This window comes from Benincasa hispida, chromosome 9, assembly GCF_009727055.1.
Source record: "Benincasa hispida cultivar B227 chromosome 9, ASM972705v1, whole genome shotgun sequence".
NCBI lineage: Eukaryota > Viridiplantae > Streptophyta > Magnoliopsida > Cucurbitales > Cucurbitaceae > Benincasa > Benincasa hispida.
The window spans coordinates 88,610,070-88,618,382 of NC_052357.1; the positions used below are offsets into that span (position 1 = coordinate 88,610,070).

The window sequence follows — 8,313 nt, forward strand, 5'->3', positions numbered from 1 at the left end:
ATTCCGTTTAATTGCAAATTGTTGACTATGTCAAAAAATACAATGGAAGTCAAATTGTTGACTTTTGACTTTTGAAAGTTTAAAAGTCAAATTTATTGACTTTGGACTTTGAGAGTCAAACTTTGTGGGTGGAAAGATCCAATATTTGTGAGTGAAAAATTCCAACTCTTGCATTGCATGGCTAAGTATCGTCTTCATTTGAAGACACACGTCCCACTAAATCCCACTTTGAGTTAGTGGATTTTTTAGTGTCAAATTGTCATCAAACTCAAAGTTGCATGTTTTGCATGTAATTGTCTTTAAAAGGGAGTATTTAATGAATTTTAAAAACTCTTGGACTTAGTGGAAATTGATGAGAATATGTGATAATCTCATCCCTTTTTTATCTCAAAGTTTTTAGCTTTTTTCCTCTCCAAATTATTCACTCACCGGATTCCACAATCCCGTTCTAAGGCTGGAGAATAGTCGGAAAGACTCTCGTGGTGGTCTACGAACGTTCGTGAGGAGATTGGAGCTAATTTGAAGAAGATTCAAAGTCTACCAAAGTTGTATTCCTTTTCCCTTTTATTTGTTTCTATTGTATGCTTATCTTTGTAATTAACCTAATTAGAGTACTTTAGATCCGTTTTTCTTCCGCTGTGCATATGTTCGTTCCATCAATTTTGGTGATTAAAGAGACTTGAAGAACAATACATCAAAACAACAAAATACATAGAAAGAAGCTTTAGGTGTTTTCGAAAAATGGTGATCAAGAAATCAAGAAACTCATTTGTATAATACTAGAAATGGAGAGTTACAAACTTTTTGAATTCTAAAACAATTAAAATTTCATACTATCAACCTCGTGGTTTGAGGTTCGATTCCCTCCCTCCATACTTTAATTACAATACCTCTTAAAAAAAATCATTTTGGAATTAAATCAAAAGTAAAAAAAAAATTAAGTAGGAGAAACTTTTTATATTCCAACTTTAGAATTTCTATTACATTTTAAACTCATAAGTAATAATTAATTAATTATATATTATATTAGGAGATTTTCAAAAATAGAAAAATAAGAGAAATTATTTATACAAAATAACAAAATTTAATTTTCTTTTATAGAGACTGATAAAAGTCTATCAGTATCTATTAGTGATAGAAATAAATAGAAATCTATCATTGTTACTATGTTATCGACACTAATCGAAATCTATCTGTATCTATTAATGTATTTTTTTTGTTATTTCTGTAAATAGTTTAACATTTGTTCTATCTGTCAAATTTTTTTTATTATATTTGTAGTTAATAATTTATTATTTATAATTAATCTTTAATAGATGAGAAACTATTTATATTCCAACATTTGAAATTCTATTGCATCAATAAAGAATTAATAATTATATATTGTGTATTATATCGATAGCAAATAGTTATCTCCATACTTTTTAATCCACTGTAGATATCGATTTACAAAGTGGGAAAATAAAATCTAAAAAGGAGTTCAGTATTTTATACGTTTTTATTTACCACTTTCTATTTCTACTTAAAAGGTAAAAGTTAAAAACTTTCCTAATCGGAATCCAAATACTTGCTTAATCTTTTCCATCATATATATAATCAATCTTCATTATTCCCAATATCACAATGCCCTGTTCAATTCTTCTCTCCTTTTTCACAACGATTATCAAAAGAAAATTAGTCTCAACAATTTTCAGAACCCAAGAATCTCTTGATCAAAACTTATCAATGGCGGCCGCGGCGGCGGAAGTTCCGATTCTCAAAGCAGAGATCGGCTCCTTCTACATTCCCAAAGACAACCCTTCAAAACCCCTAGGAGAAGACGCCCACTTCGTATTTTCCGGCAAACAGGCCGCCGGCGTGGCGGATGGCGTCGGTGGCTGGGCTTCTAAGGGCATCGACGCCGGCGAGTACGCCAGAGACCTCATGAGAAACTGCATCGCTTCTATAGCAGGCACTGACGGCGTCGTGAAACCAAAACGCGTAATGAAGGAGGCCCATTCCCGGACCGCCGCCGCCGGGTCGTCGACGGCGTGCCTAATCTCCTTCGACGGCCAGTTTTTACGGGCGGCGAATCTCGGCGACAGTGGGTTCATGATTTTCAGAGGCGGGAAGCTGGTTTATCGGTCGTCGGCGCAACGGCGAGGGTTTAACTGTCCGTACCAGATGGGAACAGGGGAGCGATGCGATAAGCCATCGGCGGCGGCGTGGAGTGGGAAGATTCGGATGGTGGCCGGAGATATTATCGTCGTCGGAACGGATGGTGGCCGGAGATATTATCGTCGTCGGAACGGATGGGTTATTGGACAATGTGTTTGAAAAAGAGATTGTGGAGCTACTGGCGTCGGCGATGGCGGAAACAGCGACGGATTTAGCGAGACTACTGGCGGAGCTGGCGTGGCTTAATTCATTCAGTGTGCTCAAAGACGGGCCGTTTGCGGTGGAGGCTCGGAAAGCTGGCCGGAGCCACCGTGGAGGGAAAATTGATGATATTACTGTCGTTGTTGCAAAAGTTACTGCGGCTTCTTTTTCTTCTCGATGAACATATATATATATAATCTTTTTGTTCGAAGAAATTGTATTTAAGGTCCAGTTTAGTAACTTTTATAATGGAAGGTAGATAACAAAGTCACAGTTAATGACATCTAAATTTGTATTAATTGATTGCTAATTACTCTATTGATTTTAATAGACAGCAACCTAAATCTTTTTGTAAACTTACTCATTTTAATAAAAATAAGATTGATCAGTTGAAAAATGAGTCATTAAATAGTTTTATCTAACCTTAATAATTTGTAATAATAAAATATATAATTTCAATTAGAAATATTTACGGAGTAGGAACGGGAGAGCCATCCTTGTCCATATCTCCTATTTCAATCCCATCTCGACAAAATTACTTAGGAGGAATTTGTAGACATCATGTAAATATATTGGGACGGGAGTTGAGATTCTCTGTCCTTATTATTCTCCTCATTCCTTCTTCAATTTGTCCAATTGAAAATTTGCTGCAAAATGAATGAACGTCTCTAATTCTAAGGATAGCTTTTTTCAAAAGCTTATTGATTTTGTTATCGCAATATGTTTTATAATTCTCTTACGACATTTTGACTAAAATAATATCAAAATTTGAAATATGGACCCACATAATCCAAAGTCTCGTGATTTGGGCTGGATCAAATTTAACATATATTTGAAAAAGACCATTGGTTTGGGTCACAATGTCCTTTAACCCAACCAATGAATGCACTTGCCCAATCATATCTACATACCAAACAAAACATAATGGGACAACTTAGCCAATTTCTATATAGGTCAATAAGATGAGTAATTAGAGTAAGAAATCTTAAGAAATAAAAATAAGGACTGATTAGATAAATGATAAAATTTAAGGTCCATTTAGATCAATAGTAAAATAAATTTAAAATTGTGGAAACGGCAAATTTGAAAAAATAATTAAAAAAAAATACTAATATAAAAATGTCAAAAATACCCTAAATACAAAGAAAAACCTCCAACGTTAAAATATTGAAGTTGGAGAGTTTCTAACCAATTCAAAAAAAGATGAAGTACACTAACTAAACCAAATATCAAAGATCACGGTTAACAAAGCAGTCTGCCACACATCAATTCCAAAGCTACCTGATCTTATTGGTACACAAACCAAACCATTAATTTAAATTACCAAAAAAATCTTCCCGAGAGCAAAATTCTTTTTAATCCCACAACAAACGAAATTAGGGACTTCAAGTTTTCTCACCCAACATCGATACATGTTGGAAACGTGAATAAGAAAACCCATCGCTAATCAGCCAACCATCTACAAGAACAAATCTCTGAAACTCTCAAGATAATCCATTCCATTACTGAAAACCCAACAAATACACTAAAGAAACCTTTACATTGTCACAAGGTAACTGAATCTAAATCTTGGACGAACTCTAACCTTCTAATATATACTCTTCTCTCGCACTCGTTTATACTTCTAAAGGACATCAAAATTGATAGCGTTGCAAGTGAATCCGAAACTAATCTTTTTGCAAACGGAAGCACGATTCCAACCAATCTCTATTATGGAAGAATGAAATCGACAATACCACATCGTCTTCACCGGTAGCGGAATCAAACCAATCCTACAATCTTTCTTTCATCCATGCACTGTAATTCCCTCTATATATTGTTTCCACCATTAAAGATAGGAAATAATTGTTGAAGAAAATCCTTGAATATCATTTAGAGAGTTGCATATTTTTTTTTTTCATAAATGTATACAGATTTTTTTAAAAAAAAATAAATAATATTTTATTTAAAATATTTAAGCAAAATTGATAAAATCTTTGATATAAAAAATATATACCTACTTTTTAGAATTCCAAAACAAAAATGGAAGAATATTTGTTTAGCAACGTTTTTTAACTAATAACTTTGAAAATAATTAACCCTTTAAATTCATTCGAATAATAATTAAGGTTATGAAAAAAAAATAAAATAAAGAGAGAATAAAGGTAAGTGAAAGATTGAGGGTTGCTGGAATAACTAGTGGGGAAAAATTGACAAATAAAGAATTAATAATTCTCACTAGTAAGAACAAGATATGTTTCTAATCTCTACCTCCAAGGATTTTGTCAACCAAAAATCTAAAACCATATGTACAACAGGGAAACGCAAGATACATAGGACACTGAAGATATAGATGAAGTGATAAATGAAGTTATCTGATCGATAGATGAAGAGGAAATTTATGAGAAGCTGGAAAGATAAAAAAGGGAAAGCCTACAAAAATTGGTATGATGATCAATTTAAAGATATTTATATATTTTTCTCCATTGTCATACTACATAGTTAATCGTAGATTTTAACCTTTTTATAGAATGATATTGTAACATCCCAAATTTTCAAATAGTTTTAATTTATTATTTCGATGTATTTTGTGAACTTGAAGATTTAAAATTGAATTAACTTGATAGGTAATTCAATTTAAGTTACAGATAAAAGGATTTGAGGGACTTGGAGGTTTGAATTTATTTTGAATTTAATTTAATTAGGAATTTGAATTTAATTTGGAAGTTAGAAAGGGAAGAGGAAGATGTATATATATATTAGGCTAAATTATAAAAAATGTCCATGAACTTTAAACTTTGTGTAAAAAATGCCCATGAAATTTCAAAAGTTTCAAAAAAATACCCTTAAACTTTAAAAAATAGTTTTAAAAATACCCTTACCGTTAGTTTTGGATGGAAACCGTTAAAATTTTATTTAAAAATACCTCTGAACTTTCAAAAGTTTAAAAAATACCCTTAATTGAATATAAGTTCAAAAATTCTTCCACCATTAGTATTTGAACAAAAACTGTTAGTTCCTTGTGAGAAAAATAACTTTAAGAATTAAAACAAAAAGTTAAAAAAATGCTCCTACCATTAATATGGTGATCAATTTATTTGAAGTTCTCTTAAGTTTGAAAAGAACCAATTTTAAAATAAATTATATAAATATCCTATTTTTTTCATATTGATACTCCATATTTCTCTTAATTTTTGAATTCTTAGCTTACACAAATTTTCTTAACAATCAAAATAAAAACCAAAATTTTAAGTTAAAATACAAAATCCCACAAAATTTCACAAAACTCCAAAATCAAAATCTCCTCTTAAAGTATACCAAAACAATAAATAGTAAAATAAAAAAAGTATTTGGCTATTAACACATACACACAACTACTACCGTACAATTTTGTTAAAATATACCCGTTTTAAAATCATTTGGTACTTTATTTATTATCTTTCTTCTTATTATAGTTCATATACTTTAATTGAAGTGTGTAATTTTATTTATTGATTTATTTATTTTAAATAAACAAGTGTCAAATAGTTAACGAAAAGAGAAGTAAGAGTGTATTGAAGAAGGAAGGGGAGAAAAAAATGGAAAATAGAGAGATAAGACTGTATCAATGGTTTTTGTTCATATAACATGTATTTTTTAACTTTTTTTTTTTTAAAGTTTAAGGGTATTTTTGAAACTTTTGAAAATTCAAGGACATTTTTTAAACAAAACTTTAACGGTTTCCATCCAACACTAACGACAAGGATATTTTTTTTTAACTCATTTTGGAAGTTTAGGGGTATTTTTGAAAATTTTGAAACTTTAGAGGTATTTTTGACACAAACTGTAAATTTCAGGGGCATTTTTTATAATTTAGCCTACATATTAAATTGAAATCCATTTAGGAAAAGCATCATATGTATGTATGTATGTATGTATATATATATGTATGTATGTATGTATGTATGTATGTATGTATAGTGTTTTATTAAAAAGAAATTAAGTGAACCTCATTTTGCATGCCATTTATCTTCACATCTTCTTCTTCATGTGTGAGTTAAACAACCAGAAACCCCTCTCCTAGCTACCGTTCAAGACGTATCGCTCACCTCGTTGGTGTTCATTCGATGTAGCCATCACTCGCTGCTCGTCCATCCGTCGTGCCACTGCAAAGTTCTATCATCAATCAATCGTTTCAACGCATCTTCATTCGTCGATCGTGGTTCGAACGCCATTGGTCGCACGTGGAAAGGGTTTCGTTTGATTTGTTAATACCCATCACTTTTTGGTGTTAGACTGAAGGGTTGAGGCGTGATTGATTGCTGGCCAGCAGGTGCAGAGTTGATTTCGATAAGATTTTGTAAATGTGTGGGGGTTTTTCTTGAATGTCCATCAATTTTTTGTTCCGATTTGAAGACACCCATGAATTTCTTATGTTAGGAGTGTGTTTTAGCGAGCTTTTGGTGGTTATCCAGCAGAGTTAGAGATTTTCTAGTAATTATAAGTTATTGGGTGAGTTAATTGGAGATATTGAAAAAATTTGGTTATTTGGGATTACGTCCTAAAAGTTTAATTTGACTTTTGACCCATGTCTTAGGATTTAATTCAAAGGTTGTGAAGGTTGATTGAGGAGGTTGTTTGCTTGCTATTTGGGCTTGTAATTGAGAGATAAGTAATCTTACTACTAGAACCGCCTTTGAGCTAGGCGACTTAGACAATATGATTTAATAGATTTATCTAGGTGTTATTGAGAAGCATGATGTGGTTAGTACTATTTTATGAGTATGATGATTAAAGCATGTTACTAATATGATTAGGCGTGGGACCTTGAGACTGTTGGGTTTTATGTCCTAAAACTCGTGGTTTGTAAACATTAGAACTTATTCAGAGAATTCAATAAAGTTGTTGAATATATTGTTTTTTAGAAATCCAATAAACCTAAGTCCCTTGACTATTATATGAGTACTTAAACTTTATGTGGAGACATACAATTGGATCAGGTTCGAGTAAATAGTCAAAATGATCTATAATATATGAATAAGGTTGGATACCTTATTTTGGTAACATTATTGGATGCGGCTTACTCTGTAGTTGTTACAAAGATTTGTAAAGTGTTGGATATGAAGTGATCCTAATTCGTACATGTTGAGACATGAGAAGTGGGGGTGTCTTGTAAAAATGAGTTTTGTACAAGATCGGACCACGAAACCTGTCACTCTTACTTTATAACATTGTTTACTGTTTAAGACTAACTATTTCAAAGCAATGACCTAGGTAACTTAACCTTAATTTTGAGCTAACTATGAACTCTTGTTTGTTCGGGATTATCCTTTGATCTGCAAACGGTGAGAGTAGACCAATTGCCTCTACTCAATAAGCTTACCATTTTGGGGATAAGACCGGATGAATAGCTGGGAACATAGGGTGCAAGAGGGAATTCACTCCTACCCGATTAGGGTTAGTAGAGAGGTTGTTCCCTTCAAGTGCTGGTTCTGGGTCTTGAACAAGAGGCCTCACCCTCTCATTGGCCTGAGAGGGATTCGGTTTGTTGATTGGATCACAAATCAATTATTCATTAGGGGATTAGTGGAACTTAAGGAACAAGAGGTAATTTCGGGAGTAAAACAGAGATCCGACCCAACCATTATTGCGAGCAACCTGTGAAGAGTTAACTTACTAATCATGATTATATCGAGTGGACATAATATATCTACAGTGAGAGAGTTCAACTATGAGTTTAGTGGAATCACCTATTAGTTAACGAATGGGAGTTAGATCGGTCTAATGAGTTTAGCCGATTAATCTCGGATCGTTGGAGCCTATGATCTGTAGCTCCACGAGGTCTCCCTACTAGTTCATAAATGGATAAGCTCTAGAATAGCGTGATAAGTTAATTTGAAGTGTTCAAATTAGAATTAAATGAATTTGGAGAAATAATATTTAAATATGATTTAAATATTTGAAGATGGAATTGTGTTAAAAATTAATTTAATATTT

General features: G+C 32.4%; 1 pseudogene; it reads left to right on the forward strand.

Moving 5' to 3' along the window:
• Positions 1–1,681: 1,681 nt before the first annotated feature.
• On the forward strand, positions 1,682–2,539 carry LOC120084982 (annotated as a pseudogene).
• Positions 2,540–8,313: the final 5,774 nt, after the last annotated feature.